Here is a 15,118-nt window from a genome sequence, read left to right as displayed (position 1 = left end):
TATAAGCCAAGCCATCCCTACATACCATATATTTAAAAATCTTTCTGGTGCAGCAACTGACCCTACAACTCTTTGACAGGGCAGATCTATGAACTGGGCCATAATCAGTGTAACATGGAAGATGTCAGAGGATGAACTTGTCTGACTCCTGAAGAGTTTCCATATTGACTACTGACTTGGGGAAGCCTTTTTGTCATAGGAGTCAAAAACTACTAGTTACCAACTACTATTTATAAGTACAGGCCAGATTTAGGTAAAATAGGCACCTAAGTAAAAGTATCCTGATGAATGGACGATGTGGGAAGTGCAGCGCTGTGGATATTGAGCACCAAACTTCGGAAATTTTGGCTGTAACACATTTCATAATTTGGAATAGTCCAGGATTTTATCACGGATCCTCGTCTTCTAGTAATTCTAAAATCCAGGGTTTTATCTACAGGTAAAGATGTCCTTAGACCTCTTCATAATAGACTGTAAAGGTGCTCACTCACCTCTCAGGTCCCCACACATGGACACAGCACTACCGGGGACTTCACATCTTATACCATTAGGCCCTGCACCCAAGTGGCCACTTCCTTGGTCACAATGACCAGCCCTCGCTAATGCTTTCTCCTGACTCCTGCTCTGAATTTTCTGTGGCTTGGCCTTCCATCCAAATCATGTAAGAATTCACTCCCCTTCTGGGATATTCAGAGTGTTAGCTGGTGTGCATTACAGATCCTTCTCAGTTTTACCTCATTCTTGTTAGGATGCTGTCACCCCAGAGTTTTCCCTTCTGGAAGTCCAAATACCACATAAACTGACTTCCTGGGCTTCCCTTATCCTTGTAGGCCTTAGCTCAGGACTCCCACACAAGACCCTAAACTGCTTCTTTTGGGTCTCTTTCTTCTGTTATACAGACCCTAACTCAGGGCTCCCTGGCGCACACCAAGCTCCCTATAGGTGCCTCACCCTGATTTCCTCAAGCTCTTCTTGGAGGCGAATGCTCCTTGTTCCTCCTTCCAGGGTCTTCATTCTCTACTCAGCTCCCAGATACACTTAAGTAGTGCCAGGGAGTGCAAAGGGGGCAATTGCCTCAGGGCCACGTGATATAAAAGGTCAGAGGGCTCCTGGCCACTGCCATTGCTACTGCAGCACCATGGCAGCCAGAACTCCAGGCCCTTTAAACTGCTGCCAGAGCACCATGCTCTGGGGAGAAGTGAGGGCTTGGTGGGGAGGAGGGCCACAGTTCAGGCAGTGCTGAGGGCTGCCTAGCTCCAGCCCTGCCCCTTCTGCCAGAGGCCCAGTCTTGCCTAGGGGCCCAATGAGGCTGTTGGACCCACTGAATAGCAGCCTCCCTGCTCCACTACCACAGCTGGGAGAAGTTTTCCTCAGGAATCCCCATTACACACATCTAAGATCACTAATTAGCCCTAGTACTGCCAGATTCCTATTGATGTCATAGCACTGGGAGGGACCTTGAGAGGGCATCTAGTCTAGTCCCTTTGACTCATGGCAGGACTAAGTATTATCTAGAACATTCCTGACAGGTATTTGTCTACACATGAGGTTGAGGGATAACTACTAAGTCAAGGGGAAGCCTGAGCCCTCCTTGCTTCAAAGGGCCTTGATACTGACACTCTTCCAAGAAGCATCAAGTCAGTTTGGAAAGATTCATGACAAATTGTCACTGTACAGTGTAGCTATTGTGTAGCTCCAATAAATAAATAAATAAACGGTGAGGTAAAACAGAACCATAGTAGCTCTTACTCAAACCTGGAAACCTCTATCAATGTCATAGAAGCTTATTCTATGAATTCTCTATCCTCTAGCACAGCTTGTCCTTCTCAGGGATTATATAACATAGGATGGCATTTTCAAAAGCAATTAGTGTTAACCTAACTCTGCATCTTTTGGAGTTAATGGGAGTTTAATCATTCACTTCAATTAGAACAAAGTTAGGCCAAGAATAGGCACTTTAAAAATTCCCACTCAAAAGCCTAATCCAAAGCTCACCCAAGTCAATTAAATGGCTTTTGTTAAGTTCAGTGGCCTTTGGATCAGGCTCCTAAAACCTGAAGTGTAAAATCAGAGGTAATATTACTCCAACCTCTTTAAGGAAAACACAATAAAATACAAAAACTGGATATTTTTAAAGCACCTATCTGAAGAAGAGGGCTCCCTTGTAAAGATTAAATTCACTTTATAGCACTGAGTAGGTCCAAGTATACCTTGGGTTAGACTAGAGCACTTGAGAATATTGCTTTTCTAAGCATAATCATCCACTCAACTGCATGTGGTGTAGAGTTTCATGCTCCAAGAAGAATAGATGTTTCTGATTAGGAAGTAGCCGTTACATAACAGTATAACATAATCACAAACATACCTAGCGCTGAGCGGAACTTGGTTTTATGGTTTATTTGGTGTTTTGTCACACATACATGTCTGTTCATTCTCTGTAAGGAAGAAACAAGTCAGTGAAAACTGCAGTATTTAAGAACAATCAAATCCAAAGAAACATTAACTTTTCCATCTCTCTAATACAATATGAATAATGCAGTTGTGTGTGTTTTCAGAAGAAATGAGCTCATCTGAGTATTCTAGGCCAGTGGTTCTCAACCAGGGGCACATGGATCCTTGGAGGTACACAGAAGTCTTCCCAGGAGTCCATCAACTCATTTAGATATTTGCCCTGTTTTACAACAGGCGACATAAAAAGGGTTAGCGATGTCGGTACAAACTAAAATTTCATGCAGTGACCTGTGCATCTTGTGCTACATTATATACACTAAAATGTCAGAACAATATTTATATTCCAATTTGTTTTACAGTTATAGGGTAAATATGAAACAGACAGTTTTCAGAGCCGTGCGCTGTGATACTTTTGTATTTTTGTGTCTGATTTTGAAAGCAAGTAGTTTTTAAGTGAGATGTAACTTGGGGGGATGCAGGGAATATTAGATTCCTGAAAGCGGCATAGAAGCATGGAAAAGCTGACAGCCACTGTTCAAGGCTGCACAGGTACCATCCCCTGAAGTTAAGGTGCTTGATACAGTATTTTGATAAGACCCGATTTTCAGTTGATTAAAACAGCCATTTGGGCTGAAATAGTCTTTGCTGAGTGTCTGACTTGGGCTGGTTTTCAAAAACTAACAAAACAAAAGCCAAAAAAACTTGCAGACAAAATAGAGGATGGGGAGACTTGCCCTGATGCCAAGGGTGTTCCTTTACCCCTTCCCTTGCCCCCTTATCCTGAAAAAAGGCCACAATTTTGCCGTGTTATAAGAATCTGAAAAATGTGTTTGCACATGCTCAGAGGATTATCGTGTGGATTTTAAGATCACAGTCCTGAAAATGGCCAATTGAGAGGGCAAGGGTCAATGTGGATTTGCAGGATAAAATTGCATCCTTAATTCTTAATCCATTGAGCAATCCAAATTCCAGTATTTTGGAACTCTGCAATGGAAGACTTTGCAACCTTAGTGTTTTTTTAAACACAGAAGTTGTTGTTGTTGTGTAATATTCTTTTGTGCAGCAGGCACCATTAACACAACATTAAATATGCCACAGAGTTTGATTTTTGTACTGCAATATTTATTGTATTTCCTATACTAAAACCAGGATATTGCAAACCCTTTGTAAAGTTGACTTCTGTTTCACCCAGGCTGTGTCTATACTGGCGCGATCTTGCGCCAGAGCTATGCAAATGAGGCTCAGCATGGAATATCGCCGAGCCTCATTTGCATAACTAATGAGCCACCATTTTTGCGGAAGAGGCTCTTGCGCAAGACGGAGCTGTCTACACTGCCCCTTCTTGTGAAAGAAAAACTCTCTTGTGCAAAGCTGTTATGCTGATTATTTTCTATCATGTTCTCCAATGGAAGAACCTCTGGAGGGGCTACTGGGAGGCAGGGTGAAGAATCAGCTGTGAGTGAATGAGGACAGTTGTTCCATGAGATAGTGAGGTGGCTCAACTAAAGATTAAGATGAGCGTTCTTCACGTGTAGAGAAGAACCTGGTGCATAAACATGTGCCAAACTGGCCAGGATCTTTTTTGGCTTGTGGACAATGTCGAACGCAGCATTGCTGTGCATTCAGTGAGGAATCAGGATGTTGGTATACAGAAGTATTCAGGGCTTTTTTCTCCAGCTAAGACTTCCAGAATGAGAGAAGCTTCCAAAAACCCCTGTGTGAACTGTTACATTTATACAGCACAGCGTAAGAGCAGCAGCCATGGTTTGTGTTGTCCTCCCACCCCCACCTCCCCAGCCCTCTGAGGAAAGTCATGAGGGTCCTCACCCCCTCTGCATTTGCAAGGTATCCCCACAGTCATCAAGCATTCACAGGTCAGCCACCAGGCTAGGAGTCTGAGAAGCAAATTAGGGAGGGGAGTTGTCATGGTATCCTGCTAACTTCTGGTGCGGAACCAGACTATGGATGAATGGGGATGGAACACAGGTTGAGGAGGGGGATGGAACACAGGCTGTAGCCACCTTGTCAGTCAGAAGTGTTACAGCTGGAGTGGACAGGCAGGTATCTGGAGCTAGGTCTCCATAAGTAGTACAGGTGCAATGCAGCCACTGTCAATAAAGGAGACTAAAAACTGCCTTAACATGAAACTGCAGTCTGGTTGTGGGATGGTGTCTTCTCTAAATGAGTGAATTGGAACTAGGCTTTAGTCTGTTCCCTGCCAATGAGACTCTGAACATGTACAGGGTGGCTTAGGAGAAGAGTTATGGCCTACAGACCCTTTCATAAGGAGATGCCCAGGTCAGACTGAAAGTTACTGCTACCGGTTCAGTGGCCTGTATGTAATGAATTTAATGTGGTAATCAGACCAAAGACCTGATTCAAAGCCCACTGAAGTCAACATTTTGAGTCCTGAGCACCTACAACACAAAAATTACCCTTGTCCTCTAGATGTAGGCTCAGCTGGGACTGCATTTGTTATGGAGTGAACTCCCCTCTGAGCACTTAGGGAGGGTGAGTGTCAGGGTTGGGAATAATTGCATTGATCTGTTCTGAGCTGTATTTGCTCTATGAGAAAATGACTATAGCCTTTTAGGATGTGTGATGGGGTGTACTATGCATTTGTTACCCTCTACCAGAAATACTGATGCCTTGGTGCAGCACGCCAGGAACTGGCCTTTTAAGAGGGAAAGAGCAGGAGCTCTGGACCTTCTGATTTGCCTAGAAAGGTGTCCCAGGATCAGCTGCTGATAGAATATCAGGACTTGGGCCTGAAGCTGCTAGAATGGTTGGGAGCAGCCAATCAGGTTCCAGCGGGCTAAATAAAAAAGGCTGGCTGCTTTTATCAAATGGAGGTTCATGGGTCAAATCAGGGTATGGATGAGTAAGCATAAGGGATAGAGTCAGCTTCTTCCCTTCCCAGAAACTCAAGAAGCCAGTTCTGGGTAGGACCTATATTGCTGACCTTGCACTTTGTGTTTAGATCACTGAGAAGGCTTTTCATCTTCATTTGAGTCTACAGCCCAGGCAGGACAACCTGATTTAGATATTTGTGAAGTATCAGAGGGGTAGCCGTGTTAGTCTGAATCTGCAAAAGCGTCGAGGAGTCCTATGACATCTCATAGACTAACTGAAGTGTTGGAGCATAAGTTATCGTGGGCAAAGACCCACTTCATCAGATGCATGTAGTGGAAATTTCCAGAGGCAGGTAAAAATATGCAGGCCTGACTCAGGCTGGAGATGATGAGGTGGATCCAATCAGGGAGGATGAGGCCCACTTCTAGTAGCTGATCTGGAGGTGTGAATTCCAAGAGAGCAGAAGCTGCTTTTGTAGTTAGCAAGCCATTCACAGTCTTTGTTTAATCCAGAGTTGATTGTGTCAAACTTGAAGATGAACTGTAGCTCAGCAGTTTCTCTTTGAAGTCTGGTCCTGAAGTTTTTTTGCTGCAGGATGGCTACCTTGAGATCTGCAATTGTGTGTCCAGGAAGAATGAAGTGTTCCCCTACAGGTTTTTGTACGTTGCCATTCCTGATATCAGATTTGTGTCCATTGATTCTTTTACGTAGGGACTGTCCAGTTTGGCCGATGTATATAGCAGTAGGGCATTGTTGGCACATTATGGCATATATTACGTTAGCGGATGTGCAGGAGAATGTACCAGTGACAGTATGGCTGATCTGGTTAGGTCCTGTGATGGTGTTGCTGGTGTATATATGTGGGCAGAGTTGGCACCGAGGTTTGTTGCAAGGATTGGTTCCTGAGTTTGAGTTATTATGGTGCGGTGTGTAGTTGCTGGTGAGAATATGCTTCAGGTTGGTGGGTTGTCTGCGGGCGAGGACTGGCCTACCTCCCAAGGCCTGTGACTCCTCGCCACATTTGTGAAGTGAACTCAATAATCCCACCATGAATGCCACTGGTTCAGTCAACTCAGCACCTTTCTCCAGCCCAAATTCACACATATAATCCTATGAAAATGCTTTAAAAATCATCTTGTAGTAAATATTTTCCTTCCCCTCCCCCCATTTTTGGAACACTGAATACTTTTCTGATACGCCAAAATCTTCAAAAATAGCTGCCAATTTTGGGTGCATTACTCAAGTGCACTCCCTGGAAAACACCGAAGGCTTGAGTTCTCAGAAGTGTGGAGGAGCTCGAGCTGAATTCAGTAAAGGGAGCAGTTTCACAAATCAGGCCATGCTGTTTTTGAATGGACACCCAGAAAGTGAGGCAATCAAAAATCAAATGTCCGGATTTAGAAAAGTTAGTGCCCCCCCCCTCCAGAATATTTTCTTTAACAAAATAAAAATATAGATTTATTTTTAAAATCCTGCTTTCTGCTCTGAGGCCTCTTTTAAGTGTCCATGGTACTATCCTGGGGTAATTTTGCTCTTTTATTCCAATGAGATGAACAAAGCCCCAGAGTATTTAACTTTCCCAGTATCACTTTCCCCAGACCTTGCATGAAAATTTTCACTACAGAAAACAAATCTTTAAAAGGGAGTTTCCATTTCTGAAACACATTGCCTTGACCTTTTAATTTATTTTCTGAATAGGAAGCATTTGCTTTGTATGCAGAGACAGATGCCCCCTGAACGGTAGCTGTTGCTCTCAACTCTTTGATGGAGATCTGTAAAGTTTTATGGCTCTCAGGGGAAGAGCCTAGTGTCACACAGAAGTTGTTATCATTAGGAAGTAAAACAAAATGCAAAGGCAATTTATCTTTATCCAAACCATTTGTCTGACTCTCACAAAATGCCAAGCTTTTTATATGTGTGATGTATATTGGCCTTTGATTTATCTGAGTTGAGCCAAACTCTCATCATTACATGGGACTTCCCCTCTCGTTACCCCAGATTTAATTCCATCCCACACCACTTTGGCATTTGCTGGCTTGGTGAGGAATTATTTACAAGGGAAAGGCTGACTCAGGAAACTGAAGTTATAGAAATGGGTATGTGTGTTGTGGAACTAAAGCCAAACTGTTGTGAAGCTTCCTGTGCTGCAGATCTGCTTGTGGTTCTCTTTTGAGTATTTGGGACCTGGCAATTTGAGAGGTGAATGAGCAAAAGTTCTTAGTATCAGCAGTACATTAGGAATATCAATTTGCAGCCTGTAAAAATAACTCTCTCAAGGCACAGGAGGATCAGGCCTTGAATTTCTTATCAGGTTTCAGTATAAACAGAGTAGAAACTGTTTGCTAAGTGGAATAGCAGCAAGTTATGCCTCTTCACATATGTGAATGTGTGCTTAATTATGTATGCACAGGACTGCCCAGAGTTTTGTCAGGCCCTGTGGGGAGCTGATTCCGGGGACCCCTGGAAAGGGGCGAGGCTGTGGGCTGCAGGGTGTATGGAGTCAGGGGCTCTGGAGGCAGTTTAAAGGGCTCAGGACTTTGGCTGTTGTTGCCAAGGTAATGGCGGTGGCAGCCAGGAGCCCCGAGCCCTTTTAAATTGCCGGGACCCAGGGCAGCTGGCCCCTTTGTCTCACCTACCATCAGTGGCCCTGTGTATGTGTCTATATATGGGAGAGAATATTTGTACCTTATTTACAAAGAGCAATAGATTAACCATAGGCTGGAAGGAACTGAATTTGAAAGGGATGGTTTTACTAGATCCAATAAAATGCATGGGATGAATTTTATTATGGGACTAGATCTGGCAACATTTGTAAGCTTGAGATTGATGTTGAGTCTGAAACTATCAAGTACTCAATACCTATTGGCTGTGTCTACACTGCACCCCTTTTCCGGAAAAGGGATGCAGATTAGACACTTCGGAATTGCAAATCCGCGGGGGATTTAAATATCCCCCGCGACATTTGCATTTACATGGCTGCCGCTTTTTTCTGGCTTGGGGATAAGCCGGAGAAAAGCGCCAGTCTAGACGCGATTCTCCAGAAAATAAGCCCTTATTCAAGTAGGAATAAGAAATCCTCTGGAAAAGGGCTTATTTTCCGGAGAATCACGTCTAGACTAGCGCTTTTCTCCAGCTTATCCCCAAGCCGGAAAAAAGCGGCAGCCATGTAAATGCAAATGCCGCAGGGGATATTTAAATCCCCCGCGGATTTGCAATTCCGAAGTGTCTAATCTGCATCCCTTTTCCGGAAAAGGGGTGCAGTGTAGACACAGCCATTGAGAGAGTTTTCCAGAGTACTATATATTGTACCCAGCCTGGATGATCATATCTGATCGTGAATCTTGCTTATATTGATTCTTGTTCTGTGCCCTGATTAGACCATTCTGTCTGGGGACTAGCCTCTCACTTTTAATTGTAAAGATTCCCATCACTTCCTATTAAATAAAAGCCTCGCAGTTTTCTACTCTAAAGGTATAGCATGGTAATGTAGATGACCCCTCATTTAATAATTACCCTGCACGAATAGGGAAAAGGATGCTCAGTAACTGAAAATGTAATAAAAATGTTTTTTAAAAAGATACTAATTTAAATTAAAACATCATCACCCTACCATCTACCCCATAAAATTGCCAAGATTCCTTTGGCCAACTTCCAGCAGGGGAAATGTAAACATTCAGTGAACATTTCCAAAGGCTTATGAACAATGTATCAATATGTCAAGGTTTAGATCTGTATGTTCTGGTCAGGCTGGTAAGTTCAAGAAAAGTTCAGGGTAAAAGTTTTCTTCTCAGCGTTGCTTCTATTTGCCCTGCTTCTATCTTGTTTTGGTCCAGTTTCATCTGATTTAAAGGTCAAGTCCTTCACCCTCCACAAGGGCTGCAATAATTTGAATTAAAGTAAAATTATACAACTCATGCCCCAAATAGCTTTGTCAGCGTTGTTCCCCACTCTGTCACTCTGAGTGCAGATGGTAGAGGCCTTCAAGAAATCTTAAATACCTTGCCTCTATAGGCTTCTGTTTAAAAAAAACTCCCCAAGGTTACAGATTCCCTGGCCTTGGGAGACGGGCTGCCACCATCAAGTATGGAAGATTCACTTGAACATCTTCCCAAGGGGTACCCCAAGCTCTTTTTCCACGAGAGGGCTTGAAAAAAAAGAAACAAAAACACAGAAAACAAACTGTCTCTCTGATAGCTGACCTCTCAGACTAGGCAGGCACATACACAGACATCAAATCGTTGCCTTAACAAAGGTGATTTTATTAAAAAATCAAAAATCTGGACTTGATGAAGCAAAGTTGGTCTCTAGGTGTTACAGAGCAAAGAACAGATCAAAACACAAAGAAACACAGTCCTTTGGGCTGCAGCTTAGATATGGTGAAGGGAATTCACACAGGGAAGTTTAACCAAACAACAAAATAAAGAAAAATACCTTGATTACAACTAAACAAGCATTTCTCTATCTACTCACGATCCGTACTTCAAAGCCCCGTCATACCCATGTCCAATTTTTCTTGGAGGTATGATAATTCTGTTTGCTTCATCTTGCTTCCTCCAGCTGTTAACTTAGAATTCACACAAAGCGAAACAGCAGCAGGATTTAAATTTCAGCACTGTATCCCATTGGTTCTTTTGGCCCCCTGCCAGTACCGTTAGCTACCTGAGTTTAACCCTTTAGTCACCAAGTGCTGGCCAGTACTCCTCCTATTCATCACAGGCTTTAAACATTAGACATTCCTGCCACTGTCTTATGTTCTCCTTGGTCTGAGGTTTCACTATTCAATGTCAGTGAAACATTCTCCTCCCCATTCAACTAATTACTAGGCCAGAAGGTAGCATTGAATAACATCCTCTTGTTTGATTCCTGAATAACAGAGGCTATAGGTTTTCATCTAGTTACCCCTATATTGAGTCCAATAGCTTGTGTAAATAAACAGTATAAATAACATAAAACAAACTGGATTTTTAATGCTTTAATTTGTAATAATCAAGTTTGTTGCTGGTTACATAGATAATAGTATATTTGAAAAAAATACTTATCGACAGAACAATGTCTCCTCAAGAGGCCTTCAGAAAATCAATGTGAATGCAAATCATCTTGTTTTAAAAATTATAATGCCCATTTCACAGATGGAAAATGGAGACACAATGATACTTTCCTTTGCACACGGTCCTCTTCTCGGTAGCAACTGAGTCTTTCCCTGGTACAAGCGTGGAATCTGTGTAATAATTGTTGCACAATGATTTGCTTCTCTCTGTTTCTCACATTCTTCACCTCTCCCCAAAACACTAAAAATAATCCAAGGCCTAGGCATGTGCAAAGTAAAAGGGAATTGGGATGAAGGGGATTTGGAGAACAGGTACCAAATCTACATTGGAGGTTTTTCATGCATATTTCATCCAACCCATTAGTTGGTCCTTATTTGTCAGCATTCATGCAAGCAGTGCGCTGTTACCTGGGTTTTTTTCCCTTTTCTTTCTTTTCCCCCCTAGAGAGGCATGGCACAGCTCAGATTGAAAATGAAGTGGGAAAGGAGGTTTTTTGTGGCCTTTATAACAAGTAGCGTTAAAGTGGTGGGATTGCTACCAGCTGTAACAGCTCTGGTATGAATCCCCCACTGAACATGGTACAGAGAATGCAGCTGCCTCCCTACTCTTTGTGGATAGAAAAAGTCATTTGGTCAGCTAGCTTCATGGTGGAGAGTCAGCTGTCTCATCCGCAGCCCCACCCCAGAACAATGATTAAAATGAAGAAAAACAAAACTAATTTGAGCTAAAGTCCCAAACAACATTGGGTACATCTTCTAGTTAAATAAAATCATAGGCAACAATGCACCTCTTTTGGGAGACAATGCTATAGTCTATAGACTAATAAGACTGCTTCTGTGATCGCCAACATATGTTTGGAGTGTTGCTGGCTCACTATATATTCCTTTTAAGCTTCTGCATTCCTATGTCTATATTGCATTTTCTTGCGCAAGAACATATGCAAATGAGGCACGGTGATGAATATCGCCGCACCTCATTTGCATATTTAATGAATCACCATTTTTGTGCAAGAAGGAGCAGTCTACAAACCCCTCCTCCCCCTTGCACAAGAGGGCTACGTCTAGACTGGCATGATTTTCTGGAAATGCTTTTAACGGAAAAGTTTTCCATTAAAAGTATTTTCGGAAAAGAGCGTCTAGATTGGCACGGACGCTTTTCCGCAAAAGCACTATTTGCTTTTTCCATTTTCGCGATGGGGGCTTTTTTGCGCAAAACAAATCTCAGCTGTCTACACTGGCCCTTTTGCGCAAAAGTTTTGTGCAAAAGGGACTTTTGCCCGAATGGGAGCAGCATAGTATTTCTGCAAAAAGCACTGATTTGTTACAGTAGGAAGTCAGTGCTTTTGCGGAAATTCAAGCGGCCAGTGTAGACAGCTGGCAAGTTTTTCCAGAAAAGCGGCTGATTTTCCGGAAAAACTGGCCAGTCTAGACACAGCCAAGCCGTTCTGCTGCTTATTTTCTGGCAGAACAGCTCTTGTGCAAAAGCCCTTTGTGCAAAAATGGCAGCTCATTAAGTATGCAAATGAGGCACGGTGATATTCATCGCCATGCCTCATTTGCATATGTTCTTGCACAAGAAAGTGCAATGTAGCTGTAGCCATGGTGTATTCCAAGTGGCACTGTGAGTTCTTTAGAGCTGTTTTTGAAGGAGTAGCACTGTACCCCCCACCCATGAGCTTCTCAATGCCCAGGAAGCTTCAGCATTCAGGGTCTTCTTAGACTTTGGGACACAGTGACCGGCTGAGCATTTCATCTAGGAAGAGCTGGGTTTGAATCCTGGTTCAGCTCATAAGAGTTTGGTGAATCGTTCTTAGTCCAAACTGACCTTTCTCCACGGCGCAAATTCTATCGCATGAGAGGAAAACTTTACTTGTGCGGCCAAATGCATGTCACAACATTATCCTTGATGCCATTGCCGTGTCCACATAGCATCTGCTCTATTTGTGCCAGGGTAACCAGGTGCTACTACACTAATGCAATAATAATCATTCAAAACGCAATGGCTTCCATTGCTCAGCTCTCCCCATCACAAGAATCAAATCTCTTGGCCATTTGTTCATGGTGCAGATATCTTCCCTATCACTTGAAGACTACACAAATTAGATTCAAAAGCCATATGTCTCAACACTTGCAACCTACTAGAGACAGGAACAGGAAGGTGCGGGAGCTATGCCTTTGGCCACAGAACTGATCTCCATGCCTCTATTGTAGTAAAACTATATATTTTAATATTGGTTATAAGAATATAAGTATGATGCATAAAGATCTGATGTAATGACTTGCTTGTAAGTTCTGTAGCTTCTATTTCTCTCTGTGTGTGTCTCATGATTAGATAATGTTTACAGCAAGGCCTTGCTCCCTGTTAAGTATTGCCAAATTAAATTGTACCCCTTGTAACTATTGATCTTGTCTGAAACTCTATCCAATTGCTTGATGTGAGTGGAGGGTGTGTGTGAGTGAAAGCCATCACAGATGCCCAGGTGATCAAGAAGTGGAAACTTTGAAGATAAGGAAAAATGCATTGTGTCTTGAGGCTGAATTGAATTAGTAGCATTGACGAACCTTGGAGACAGACAGAGACCCACCCAAGAGTGAGAAACAAGGATGGGAACCCTGACAATCACCATCAAAGGAACACAAATGAACACCTCCTAAGGGTGGATGACAGCAGCATGACACTGCAAAATTCACAGACTCCAATGGGAACTTTCATGTATAAGAAGGGAAGTCTTGACCATTGGACTCTGGGTTCAGTCCTGCAAGCCAAGCCTCAGAGGAACCCCGACTCCTCACTCAGTCAGCCTTGCCTGGCCAATAGGACTGACTTGAGCCACCATGGACTGGTAACTATGCACCATCTGTAGGACTTGTGTGTGTGTGTGTATGTGTGTTTATGTGGGTTTGTCTTTATGGGTATGTCTACACTACAAAGTTAATTCGAACTAACGGATGTTAGTTTGAATTAACTTTGATAGGTGCTCCACTAGTTCGAACTTAATTCAAACTAGCGGAGCGCTTAGTTCGAACTAGGTAAACCTCATTGTACGAGGGCTAAGCCTAGTTCGAACTTACTAGTTCAAATTAAGGGGTGTGTAGCCCCTTAATTCGAACTAGTGGGAGGCTAGCCCTCCCCAGCTTTCCCTGGTGGCCACTCTGGCCAACACCAGGGAAACTCTATTGCCCCCCTCCCGGCCCCGGACCCCTTAAAGGGGCACGGGCTGGATACGGTGCCCGTGCCAGGTGCAAGCCTGCCAGCACCCAGCTAGCAGACCCTGCACCTGGCACGGCTCGAGCCAGCCATCCGATGCCCCCCAACCCTCCCCCTCTTCCCGGGACCAGGCTGGCGGCTCCCGGGAGCTTGCCCGGGACCGCAAGAGGTGGGCACCCGCCTGGTCTAGTGCGGACATCATGGACCTCGTCCACGACCTCCGCACTAGGCACAGGAAAGCGGCCGGCTAGGGCAGGAGAGCTGCCAGCCTGGCTACCCAGGAGCAGGTGTGCATGAAAATCAAGGTGGTCCACTGAGACCCCCGACCTTGAGCCCTGAGCTTACAATGGCCGTACTGGGTCAGACCAAAGGTCCATCTAGCCCAGTAGCCTGTCTGCCAACAGCGGCCAACCCTAGGGACCCTGGAGGGGATGGACCGAAGACAGTGACCAAGCCATTTGTCTCGTGCCATCCCTCTCCAGCCTTCCACAAACTTTGGGCAGGGACACCACTCCTACCCCCTGGCTAATAGCACTCCATGGACCCAACCTCCATCACTTTATCTCACTTCTCTTTAAACTCTGTTGTAGTTGTAGCTTCACAGCCTCCTGCAGCAAGGAGTTCCATAGGTTGACTCTTTGCTTTGTGAAGAAAAACTTTCTGTTACTAGTTTGAAGCCTGCTACCCAATCCTTTCCTTTGGTGTCCTCTAGTCCTTCTATTATGGGAACTAATGAAGAACTTTTCTTTATGCACCCTCTCCACCCCACTCATGCTTTTATAGACCTCTATCCTATCCCCCCTCAGTCTCTTTTCTAAACTGAAAAGTCCCAGTCTCTTTAGCCTCTCTTCATATGGGACCTGTTCCAAACCTCTGATCATTTTAGTTGCCCTCTCCTCTCCCACCCTCTCTCTTCCCCTCTCCCACCTACTTTTCCCAGTCTCCCCGAGTTTTGTTCAATAAAGAGAGATTCTATTTTTGACCACACGTTTTCTTTATTTTGTACATCAGGAAGGGGGGCTAGGGAAGGTTAAGTGGAAGGAGGTGAGGGAGGAATGGGGTATGAGCCCCCGATGGAGAGGACTGGGCTGGCTCTGCGGGCTTCTGGGGGTGGAAGCTCTCCTGCAGCCCCCCCGATTGCCCCCTCTCCCTAGATGGCAGCCTGCGGCAAGTGCAGCCGGTCTGATGGCTGAGTGCTGTGATGTGCCTAGTGTGGGCACTCAGGGCACTCCAAGCAAGGACTGCTTTGCAAGCGGGGCACCCCTGAGAACTGTCTATCCGGGGTAGGGGTCGGGTCCCTTTAAGCTCAGCCCTCGGCTAGCCCTCGGCAGCAGCTCCACGCTCTAAGTCCTAATCTGATGCCCTGCTGGCACTGCTTCCGGCCATCCTTAACCTCAGTTAAGGGTACACTCAGTGTGGACATGCTAGTTCGAATTAGCAAAACGCTAATTCGAACTAGTTTTTAAGTCTAGATGCACTAATTCGAACTAAGTTAGTTCGAATTAGTGCTGTAGTGTAGACATACCCTTCGAAGTATATGCTAACTGCTTCTCTACTGT

The sequence above is a fragment of the Pelodiscus sinensis genome, chromosome 17, assembly GCF_049634645.1.
Source record: "Pelodiscus sinensis isolate JC-2024 chromosome 17, ASM4963464v1, whole genome shotgun sequence".
Classification (NCBI taxonomy): Eukaryota; Metazoa; Chordata; order Testudines; family Trionychidae; genus Pelodiscus; species Pelodiscus sinensis.
This window is presented reverse-complemented; position numbering follows the sequence as displayed.